Below are 11,822 nucleotides of genomic sequence, written 5' to 3' on the forward strand. Positions count from 1 at the left end.
TCTGTGGTTTTCTCCATCATGATCTTGACCTCACTTGCTCCTGTGAACCCTCCTTCCTCTCTTCAACTGAAATCTAGGAGCTTGGCCCAGTGCTTGGCTGTGGATCACTGCATCTGCTTCCATTAGTTACTGGATGTAGATTCTATGATGACAATTCGGGTAGTCACTAATCTATAATTATAGGGGAGGTAAGTTCAGGTACCCTCTCTATTATTGCGAGGAGTCTTAGCTGGTGTCATCCTTGTGGATTCCTGGGGATTTCCATAGCACCAGGAGGGAACCTCCTCATAGTTCTCTCCACCAAGATATCTCTTTCATTGCTCTCCCTTTCTGTACTTCTCTCCAATTGACCATCTCAGACCCTCCCCCATCCTTTCCCTTCCCTCCATCCTTTCCCAGTTTACCTAGGAGATCTTAATTATTTTCTCTTACTGGGGCCCTACTTGTGTATCCCTCTTAGAGTCATCCATTTTACCTAGTTTCTCTGGAGCTGTGGACTCTAGTCTGCTTATCCTTTGCTTTACATTCTAGTATCCACTTATGATTGAGTACATACATGTTTGTCTTTCTGAGTCTAGGTTACCTCACTAAGGATAATATTTTTTAGTTCCATCCATTTGCCTGCGTGTTTCATGATGTCATGTTTTTACCACTGAGTAATACTCATCCATTATGTGAGTGTGCCACATTTTCCTTTTCCATTCTTCAGTTGAAGGGCATCTAGGTTGTTTCCAGGTTCTGGATATTACAAATAATGCTGCCATCAATATAGTTGAACAAGTGGTCTTGTGGTATGATTTGTCATCTTTTGGGCATATGCCCAATAGTGGTATTGCTGGGTCTTGAGGTAGATTGATTCCCAATTTTCTGATAAACCACCATACTGATTTCTAGAGTGGCTGTACAAGTTTTCACTCCCACCATCAGTGGAGGAGTGTCCCCCTTACACCACATCCTCTCCAACATAGGCTGTTACGAGCATTTTTTTATTTCAGCAATTCTGATGGGGTAAGATGGTATCTCAGAGTCATTTTGATTTGTATTTCACTGATGGCTTAGGATATTGAGCAATTCTTCAAATGTTTTTCAGTCATTTGAGAATCTTTTCTTGAGAATTCTGCTTAGCTCTGTACCCAATTTTTAAATTGGACTATTTGGTATTTTGATGTCTAGTTTCTTGAGCTATATATATATTTTGGAGATCAGTCCTCTGTCAGATGTGGGGTTGGTGATGATCTTTTTCCATTCTGTAGGCTGCCATTTTGTCTTGTTTGGCATGTCCTTTGCCTTACAGAAGCTTTTCAGTTTTTATGAGGTCCCATTTATTAAGTGTTGCTCTCAGTGTCTGTGCTAATGGTGTATATTTAGGTAGTGGTCTCCTGTGCCATTATAAAGCAAGCCAATAGCCAACATCAAGCTTAATGGAGAGCAAATCAAAGCAATTCCACTAAAGTCAGGAATAAGACAAGGCTGCCCACTCTTGTTATATTCAATAGAGTACTCAAAGTTCTAGCTAGAGCAATAAGACAACAAAAGGAGGTCAAGAGGATACAAGTTGGAAAAGAAGTCACACTTTCACTATTTGCAAATTACATGATAGTATACATAAGTGATCCCAAAAATTCTACCCTGGAACTCCTACAGCTGATAAACACCTTCAGTAATGTGGCAGGATACAAGATTAACTAAAAAAAAATCAGTAGCCCTCATATATACAAATGATAAACTGGTTGAGAAAGAAATCAGAGAAACATCATGCTTTACAATAGCCAAAAAATAACAAAATATCTTGCATTACTTTAATCATACAAGTGAAAGACATGTGTGATAAGAACTTTAAGTCTTTAAAGAAAGAAATTGAAGAAAATACCAGAAAATGAAAAAAAAATCTCTCATGCTGTTAGATATGTATAATCAAAATTGTTTTAGCTATCCTGTTGTTTTTGTTTTCCCATATGAAGTTGAATTCTGCCTTCCCAACTTATATCCCCTTGATTTCCTTTAGTTGTCTTACTGTTCTAGAACTTCAAGTACTATATTGAATAGATATGGAGAGAGTGGAGAGCCTTGTCATGTTCCTGATATTAGTGGAATTGCTTTCAGTTTTGCACTATTTTATTTGGCGTTGTCTATAGGTTTGCTGTAATTTGCCTTTATTATGTTTAGGTATATTCCTTGTATTCCTGAGCTCTCCAAAAGTTTTATCATGAGGGATGTTAGATGGTGTCAAGGGCTTTTTTAGCATCTAAGGAGATGATCATGTGTTTTATTTTTCTTTCATTTTGTTTATATGGTGGACTACAATGACAGATTTATGTATGTCAGATGATCCCTGCATCTCTGGGATGAAGCCTACTTGATCATAGAGGATGATCTTACTAATGTGTTCTTGGATTTGGTTTGCAAAGTTATGGCAGGAAGCAGAAAAGTGTATCAGGCATAAGGACCAGAAACTAGAGGCTTTTAAGCTTATAGACTTTTATCATCAGTTCAGCTGAGATCCATTCAGATTAGGACTCAGAGGCTTCCAATTTGAGGAAACAGGATCAGCTGAGAAGTTATCCAGGCGAGGTTTGCTGTGGTTTGTTCTGCTTGTCTGATCTTTCAGAATTTACCCCAATATCTGCCACTGGGTTTGTTTTAACACTTTTTAATATTCGTGCTAAAAATTATTGTTAGTTCCTGAAAATTTTTGTTGTTGATACTGGTGGTGGTGGTTTTGTGTGTGTGTGTGTGTGTGTGTGTGTGTGTGTGTGTGTGTATGTGTGTGTTTCCCTTCTTTGGGTTTTGCTGGTGTGAGATTATTTATTGTCTCAAGGGTGCAGTGAACTTATTGAGTTTGAGTTTTCCTTCTAATACCTTCTGTAGGGCTGCATTGGGATATTCATGACTTGCTGTAGTAGGATGCCTGAGCTCTGGTGGTGACATATTGCTCTGGCTGATTTTGATTGTGTTCTTACACTGATATTTAGGCATCTGGGTTTGGAATGATTTTGGGCCTAGGTGCTGATTTCTGAATTCTTTTTTGGTAGGCTGCTTTGTTCCTTGGTTTCTGTTTCCTCTTTGGTCTTCTGGTGTGTGGCTTCTAGTAGCTGGCCTGACCTGTGATCTAGTAGGGAATCTCTGTCAAAGTTCAGTCCTGACCTTCAGCTACCTGCTTGCATGGCCTTTGGGGAAGCAGGGTATTGATGGGCTTCTGACTGGTATGGCTTACACCTGTTCTTCTGACTGGTTTGGCCTGTTCTTCTCACTGGTGTGGCATGCACCTCAGCAGCAGAAGTTCAATGGAGTTGGGGTCAGGGGTCAAGGCAAGTGGCAAGTGGTGAGGTGGGAGGGACAGGAGGTGGAATAGGTTTCTGGGAACCAAATCCAGGGAGGAATCATTTTTTTTTTTATTTAATAGTACATCTGCCTAAGATTACTCACTAATAACTACACGACAAAGGCAGTACTCGGTTATCTTCAAATCTTCTCTGCCAATATTATTCCAAAATGGTCAGTTAGCTTCATGAAGACTCTTAGAGCAATGGCAAAAAGTATCCACATTTTTTTGTAAAAAATGTCACAATAATAGTATTTAGCCCAACCACTATTATTGTTGTCTGAAATCACATTTCTCCAACAGGCAACATGCTCAGGTATGTCACAGCAATATGACAGTCTTTGGTAAAAACTACTGTTGTAGTTACTATTGCTGTGAAGAGACACCATGACCAATGCAACTTATAAAACAAAGCATTTGATTGATAGCTTGGCTAAAGTTTCAGAGGGTGAGTCCATGACAATCATGGTGGGGATCAAACCAACTGGGACTCAAACATTCAAATATATGACCCCATGGAGGCCACTGTCATTCAAATGACCACACATGATAAAAGTACATTATTTGAACTTATAATATTTCCTTTTTGAAAAGAATGTGCAGTAAGGAAGCACATAAATAAAAAAGAGAAAATAAGGATGTGCTGTACATATTACCTTCCATATACTCAATGAAATTTGCATTAAATTATTCTAATATAATTTATACTAGAGTTATAGTTCCTTTTGCTTTTCAAGTTAATATTTGTAAAATTAAGTGACTGATCAATGTGTATAAAATTTCAATGATATAAAATAAATATGACATAGCTGAAATAAAATACATTAGTTAAAAATTCTATGTGAAATGCCTAACATAATCAATGATCTGCATCTGTATAGGTTTTTAGATTTGCAAGTCTACAGTGATTATACATTTTATAAAATTATAAATTATAAAATTTTAAATAATCACCAGTGGAGTGAGATTCATTATGGCATTTTTACATATATACATTATTATTGTACTTGGTTTACCTCGATTTTTATACATCTTACGCTTAACTCACTGGTTCTCATCCTTCTGCCAAATCAGCAGTTTTGTTTTTATGTTCTACACACATATAATCTGCACATGGGAGGAAAAATGTAGACATGTAGTATGTATCTTTCTTCCCCTAATTACCTGCTTTTTGTTCCTCACCTCTTAAGAAGTCTCCATAAACCCCATATCCTCCTTTCTATCTTTAAATCATGTAGACAGATGATAGCTAGATAGCTAGATGGATAGATAGACAGACAGATAGATAGATGATAGAAAGATGATAGAATATTAATATTAAATTGATACTGTGTGGGGGAAAGGTAGCAATAGTTAGCCAGACTTAATTTGCTTATCATGGTCTCTGTGTCATCCACTTTCATTTATATGAAATAAATCCATCTTCATTTATGGTTACTAAAACTCCATTTTCTTCATGTTTTTTAAAATTTACATTAATTTGTCTCTGTATGTGTTGTGGTGTGTGTGTGTGTGTGTGTCTCTCTCTGTGTGTGTGTGTGTGTGTGTGTGTGTGTGTGTGTGTATGTGTGTGTGTTGCATGGCCTTCAGCCATTCATCTGCTGGTGGACATCTCAGCTAATTGGATAACATGAATGTTGGTAAATAGTGAAACAATAACATGAATATGAAAGTAGGTCTGTGGTGTGCTGACTTAAAATTTCTTTTGGCACGTACCTAGCAGTGGCATAGTTGAGTCCTTAGGAGTTTCTATTTTTAGCATTTTTCATGTTAGTTTCCATTACTACCTTACATTATCTACAACATGAAAAAGTGTTTCACTTTCTCTACTTCATATATAGAGTTCATTTTGTGTTTTCTTGAAGTTCACAATTATGTATAAGTTTTAAATCCCATCTTTTTAATAGTTATGTTATATTTTTATTATATATATGTATATATATATATATACATGTTTGTCTTTTTCTGAGAGAAAGCTGTCTTTTCAGTTTACTTACTCATTTGTTTATTGGGTAATCTTGTGTTTGGTGTATTTTATAGACTCTAGATGCTAATAATCAAGTCAGATGTATAAACAGAAAAGATTCTCATTTTGTAGACTACATCTTCATGATGCTTTTTTTTTCACTTTCTATACAGAAATTGCATTTTAAATGTCTTTTAATGCCATTTGAAATCTCTTGCTATTATTTTCTGAATGATTTGAGTCAATGTTAGACTCTTTGAGTATACCTATTCCCTCAAGTATTTCCCCTACATTTTCTGTAGCACTTTCTTTATTTTATTTATTTATTTATTCATTCATTTATTTGCTTATTTATTTGTTTGTTTGTTTATTTTGGTTTCCTGGAGACAGGGTTTCTCTGTGTAGCCTTGCGACTTTCCTGGAACTCACTCTGTAGCCCATGCCTGCCTGGAACACACAAAGATCCACCTGTCTCTGCCTCCCAAGCGCTGAGATTAAAGGTGTGCACTACCAGAGCCTGGCTTCTGTAACACTTTCATGATTACATTAAGACCTTGATCCAGTTTGAATTGACCTCCTTTCCCTGTTTGATATATGACTCTGGGTTCATTCTTATCCATGTAGAAATCCTATTTTTAGCAACATTTTTGAAGATATGGTGATAGTTGTTATTTATCAACTTGACAAGATTTAAAATCACCTAAAAAACAAATGTCCAGGGATTTCTGTGAGGGATTATTTAGTGCCTAGTCATGTGTTTGAAGGATTACATAGTTTATGTTTGGGTCCTGAACTGTTCAAAGGGGTAAAAAAAATAGCTTAGCAGAAGTATTCATGACCCTTTCCTTCCTAATCATGGGTGTAATAGCTGTATCAAGCTCCTGCTTGCTTGACCTCCATGCCTTGATATAATATACCTTTTAACTAAAATAAACCCCTATTTTTTCTGGGAATTTTTATCACAGCAATGGGGAAAAAAGTAAGACACTATCATGTCTTCAATGTATGTTTATCACACCATTGAAAACTACTGAAGAATAACTTTAAAGTTCTTCATTTTAATACTTTGTTCTATGTGTCTGTTTTTATGCAAGCACCATATTTTTGCCACTACAACTCTGTAGTATAATGTAAGATAATGTATTATGATGTCTGTTGCGGTACTCTTTATATTTACTAGTTTGCATATCTAGGATACTTTTTTATATGAATTTTAGGATGTATTTTTACTTCCCTGGGATTTTGATGGAGATTCTGTTGAATAAGGAACTTTCTCTTGTTGGTGAACCCACATTCATGGTATTAATTTTGCCATTCCATGAACACTTGTCATCTTTCTACCCTCTAGTGTTTTCTTGGATTTATTTTTCCAGTATTTTTTAAGTTTTCATTATATAGGTCTTTGTTCTCCTTGATTACATTTGTTTCTAAGTATTTTTAAGCTATTATGAATATCATTTTGTGTGATTTTTCTTTAATACATAAAAAATTCATGATTTTTATTATAACCATATATACTGTTGCATTACTGACTCTATCACATGTAAGAATACTTACATTATTACATTTTACAAAGGAAGATCATTGTAACTTCATCATGTCAAAAATTCAAAATTATGCCAGGCAGTAGTGCCTCACGCATTTAATCCCAGCACTCGGGAGGCAGAGGCAGGCACATCTCTGTGAGTTTGAGGTCAGTCTGGCCTACAGAATGAGCTCCAGGAAAGGCACAAAGCTACACAGAGAAACCTTGTCTCAAAAAACAAAACGAAAAAAATCAAAATTATAATATTTGTATATTTCAGAAAAAAATTGAGAAAACCTTGGTCAAATTTCTAGTTACAAAAGAAAACCTCTGTTTCCCTATATTTTCTTCAGTTATATTTTATTTCTTTATTTTTACATTACAAAATAAATAGATCTCTATCCATAGTATAAAATAAATAAATACTTATAAAATAAATAACAAAATACATTTATAAAACAAACTTTTTAAAAAATAATTATTCTTCTAAATGACATTTTGCTCCTTTGCACATATTTTTTGAGCTTTATTATTTCTGGTGCAAATGTACTGTATCAGAAATGTGGATGGAGACATATCTGTTTTTGCTCAGTGTCAGAATTTATTGAAAACAATTATTTCACAAGCTACCCAAGTTTTGTTGATTGCAATTCTGCAAATAACTCATTGTCTCTCTTTCCTTTGATGGCAGCCTTCTGCTTATCACATATTTTATTTTAGTCTTATCATTCAGTGTTATCTCTCAGATGACATATTACACATCACATGGTAAATATATCAAAGAATGACAACAATGAGGTAATTATAGAGTCCAAGGAGTGCTGGGCGGTGGTGGCACACACCTTTAATCCCAGCACTCGGGAGGCAGAAGCAGGCACATCATTGTGAGTTCAAGGCCAGCCTGGTCTACAGAGCAAGATCCAGAAAGGGCACAAAGCTACACAGAGAAACCCTGCCTTGAAAAACCAAAAAAAAAAAAAAAAAGTTAAGAAGACCTTACTGGAGGGAAAATACAAGAGGGAGATACATATGGAAAAATAAAGCCTCTAAGGGAGTAAAACACCTATAACAATTCTGAAGTCTCCTGGAGGCTTCCTCATAGAGACAATCCACAGGGTCAAATGTAGTGGGTAGCCATCCCAGCATTGGCCTGGAAGTTCCAACCCCCACTGAGGCTTCGGTAATGGTCACGCCTACAAGGCGGGGCAGAGGAGGAAGCGGAAGACGAAGGATCGGGAAGAGCTCTCTCTCTTGGTTCCCGGACTCTGGACGCTGGAGGTAGACCGAGCAGAGTTCTCCAGAGAACACCGCCAGACAGCACTATACCCTTGCCAGACCCTGTAACCTACCCCTTCATTTGTAAGTTACCCCACAAAATAAACCTCCCTTTTAACTACGTGGAGTGGCCTTAATAATTTAACCAATACCAGCCCGGCTAGATCAGTCGGTAGAGCATGAGACTCTTAATCTCAGGGTCGTGGGTTCGGGCCCCACGTTGGGCGCCAGATATTGGTTAAATTATTAAGGCCACTCCACGTAGTTAAAAGGGAGGTTTATTTTGTGGGGTAACTTACAAATGAAGGGGTAGGTTACAGGGTCTGGCAAGGGTATAGTGCTGTCCGGCGGTGTTCTCTGGAGAACTCTGCTCGGTCTACCTCCAGCGTCCAGAGTCCGGGAACCAAGAGAGAGAGCTCTTCCCGATTGATCCTTCGTCTTCTGCTTCCTCCTCTGCCCCGCCTTGTGGGCGTGACCATTACCCAAGCCTCAGTGGGGGTTGGAACTTCCAGGCCAATGCTGGGATGGCTACCCACTACAGTCAAAATTGTATAGAGCTTCAATGCCCAGTCAGTCACGTCAAGCAATTTTCAAGACCATGGAAGGTGAACTTCAAACCAGTCTCAGAAAGGATGCAAGATGGGATTGATGGATATCTGTATGTAATTTGAATAAGCCATGTCAGCACTGTTGAAGCCTCTGGGATAGTTAGGAGTTCTGCAATCGGTTAGCTACTTGGCACATACACTGAGCATTTAATGGCAGGTTATCAAATCTATCACCAATTTTCCTTGATGTGATTTTACTGTTTGGATGTGATCTTATGAACCCAGTTCATATTGATAAATTGAAATGTACATTCTTCTTAGTTTTTTTTAATAAATAATTTTTTTCTTTATTATTATGTGTTTTAAATTTTATGCATCAGCCATGGGTTCCCCTGTCTTCCACCATCCCACCCCTACTCCCAACTTTCCCCCAGCCCCCCCCCTCCATTCCCATGTCCTCCAGGATCAAGGCACCCCTGGGGATTCAGTAAGGCAGGTCCTGTCACCTCCTTCCAGACTGAGCAAAGTGTCCCTGTGTAAGACCAAGGTTTCAAACAGCCAGTTCATGCACTAAGGACAGATCCTGGTCCCACACACTGGATGCCTCCCAAAAAGATCAAGCTAGTCAATGGTCTCACTTATCCAGAGGGCCTGATCCAGCTGGGGGCCCAACAGCCTTTGGGTCATAATTCATGTGCTTCCATTCGTTAGGCTATTTGTCCCTGTGCTTTTTGCAATCCTGGATTCAACAATTCACGCTCTTGCAGACCCTCCTCTTTCTTGACAGTTGGACACCTGGAGCTCCACCTGGGGCCTGCCTGAGGATCTCTGCGTCCATTTCCATCAGTTACTGGATGAGAGTTCCAAGACGACTGTTAGGGTGTTTGTCCATCTGATCACCAGACTAGGTCAGATCAGGCTTTCTCTCGACCATTGCCAGCAGACTACAGAGGATATATCATTATGGATTTCTGGAGACCTCTCAAGCACTCTGCCTATTCCTGTTTCTCTTGTGGTCTTCATTTATCATGGTCTGTTATTCCTCATTCTCCCTTTTTGTTCTTGATCCAGCTGGGATCTCCTGCTCCCCTAAGCTTTCTTTCCCTCAAATCTTGCCCTTCATTACTCCCACTGTCATCCAGGTTGTTCATGTAGACCTCATCCATTTCTCTCTCATTGGGTGATCCTTGGTTCTTTCCTAGGGTCCCGTTTTCTAGGTAGCCTCCTTGGAGTTGTGTAGCAGTCTACTCATCTTTGTTTTACATCTAGTATCCTCCTATGAGTGAGTACATACTGTGTTTGTCCTTCTGAGTCTGGGTTACCTCACTCAGCATGATTTTTCTAGATCCAACCATTTGCCTGCAAACCTCATGATGTCATTGTTTTTCTCTGCTGAGTAGACTCCATTGTGTATACATCACCCTTTACAATAGCCACAAATGTTATAAAATACCTTGGGGTTACTCTAACTAAGCATGTGAAGGACCTATATGACAAGAACTTTAAGTTCCTGAAAAAAGAAATTGAAGAAGATGTCAGAAAATGGAAAGATCTCCCATGCTCATGGATAGGCAGGATTAACATAGTAAAAATGGCAATCTTACCAAAAGCAATCTACAGATTCAACGCAATCCCCATCAGATTACCAACACAATTCTTCACAGATCTGGAAAGAATAATGCTCAACTTCATATGGAAAAACAAAAAACCCAGGATAGCCAAAAGAATCCTGTACAATAAAACAACCTCTGGAGGCATCACAATCCCCAACCTCAAGCTCTACTATAGAGCTACAGTAATAAAAACAGCTTGGTACTGGCATAAAAACCAAAATGTGGACCAATGGAATCGAATTGAAGACCCTGACATTAACCCGCACACCTATGATCATATAATTTTTGACAAAGAAGCCAAAAATACACAATGGAAAAAAGAAAGCATCTTCAACAAATGGTGCTGGCATAACTGGATGTTAATGTGTAGAAGGCTGCAAATAGATCCATATCTTCTTAGTTTTAATAATAAATTTTATATCAAAATTTGACTCTGGTGGTATTTGTTATGCACAATAAGTTACAAAGGCATTCTGCCACAACATATATGTACTTTAAAATTGTAGCCAAATTCTGCTTGTAAGATACTGTATCAGTTCAAAGAAAAGCCTGGGATACAACTGTTTTCCACAATATGGACTACCTGGGAGCAGGCTTCAGCTTAATCTCAATGTTTGGTGTTCATCAAACTGCACATAATTAATGTATACAGTTTTATGGATTTAGACATATTCTAACCATCACAATACAGTTAATTAAACACATAGATCACCTCTAGTTATTTCCTTGTACCCTTTTTACTTGTTTACATTTCTGTGCTAATAACACAATGAGGTTTGCCCTACTAGTAAAATGTAATGTCAAGTATCAATTGCTAATTATAGGCATTATAGTTTACAAATCAACAGAAGAATGAGTAATGCAAATGTAGAACATTTAACCAGTGGAATATTGTTCAGTTAGTAAGAAGAATGTAATTATAAAATTTCAAGGTAAATGGATAAAACTACCAAAATTAATAAAGAGTTAACCCATCAAAGAAAAAGAAAAACCTTGTTTTCAGTTTCTTTCTTCCTTTCATGCCTTCTTTTTAAGATACTCACTTCAACCTTGTTCCATTAGACAAAAATGAGATTCAGTTACTGATCCTCTGCCCTCCATCTGCCAAGTGCTGTTTTGACAGCTGTGGATGCTAGAAATTGGTATCAGGTGTTTTCATCTAGCTCTGTTAACCTTGCTTTGAGATAGACTCTCTCACTGAACATGGATCTCATTATTTTGGCTTAAAGATGATCACCACCATACTTTGAGATTTTTTTACATGATGCTTGAATACACATTCAGGTATGCTTGTACAACAAGCACTTCATCCACTAAGTAATCTTCCCAAATCCTCCATGTGGTTTTGATTTGAATGTTCTTGGTGTTTAATGATATTAAGCCTCTCTTCATGTATCTGATTAGCTACAGTTTTAGTATAGTTCATGCTAAAATCTCAGTGGCTTACAAAAAAGATACAATAATAAAGTTTATATGGACCAAAAAAGACTGTGAATACTCAAATCAGTTTTGAGCAAAAATAATCATAATGACGGTATCATAACCTTACATATATTACATCCCTTCAACTACA

Source organism: Onychomys torridus, chromosome X (assembly GCF_903995425.1).
Source record: "Onychomys torridus chromosome X, mOncTor1.1, whole genome shotgun sequence".
Classification (NCBI taxonomy): Eukaryota; Metazoa; Chordata; class Mammalia; order Rodentia; family Cricetidae; genus Onychomys; species Onychomys torridus.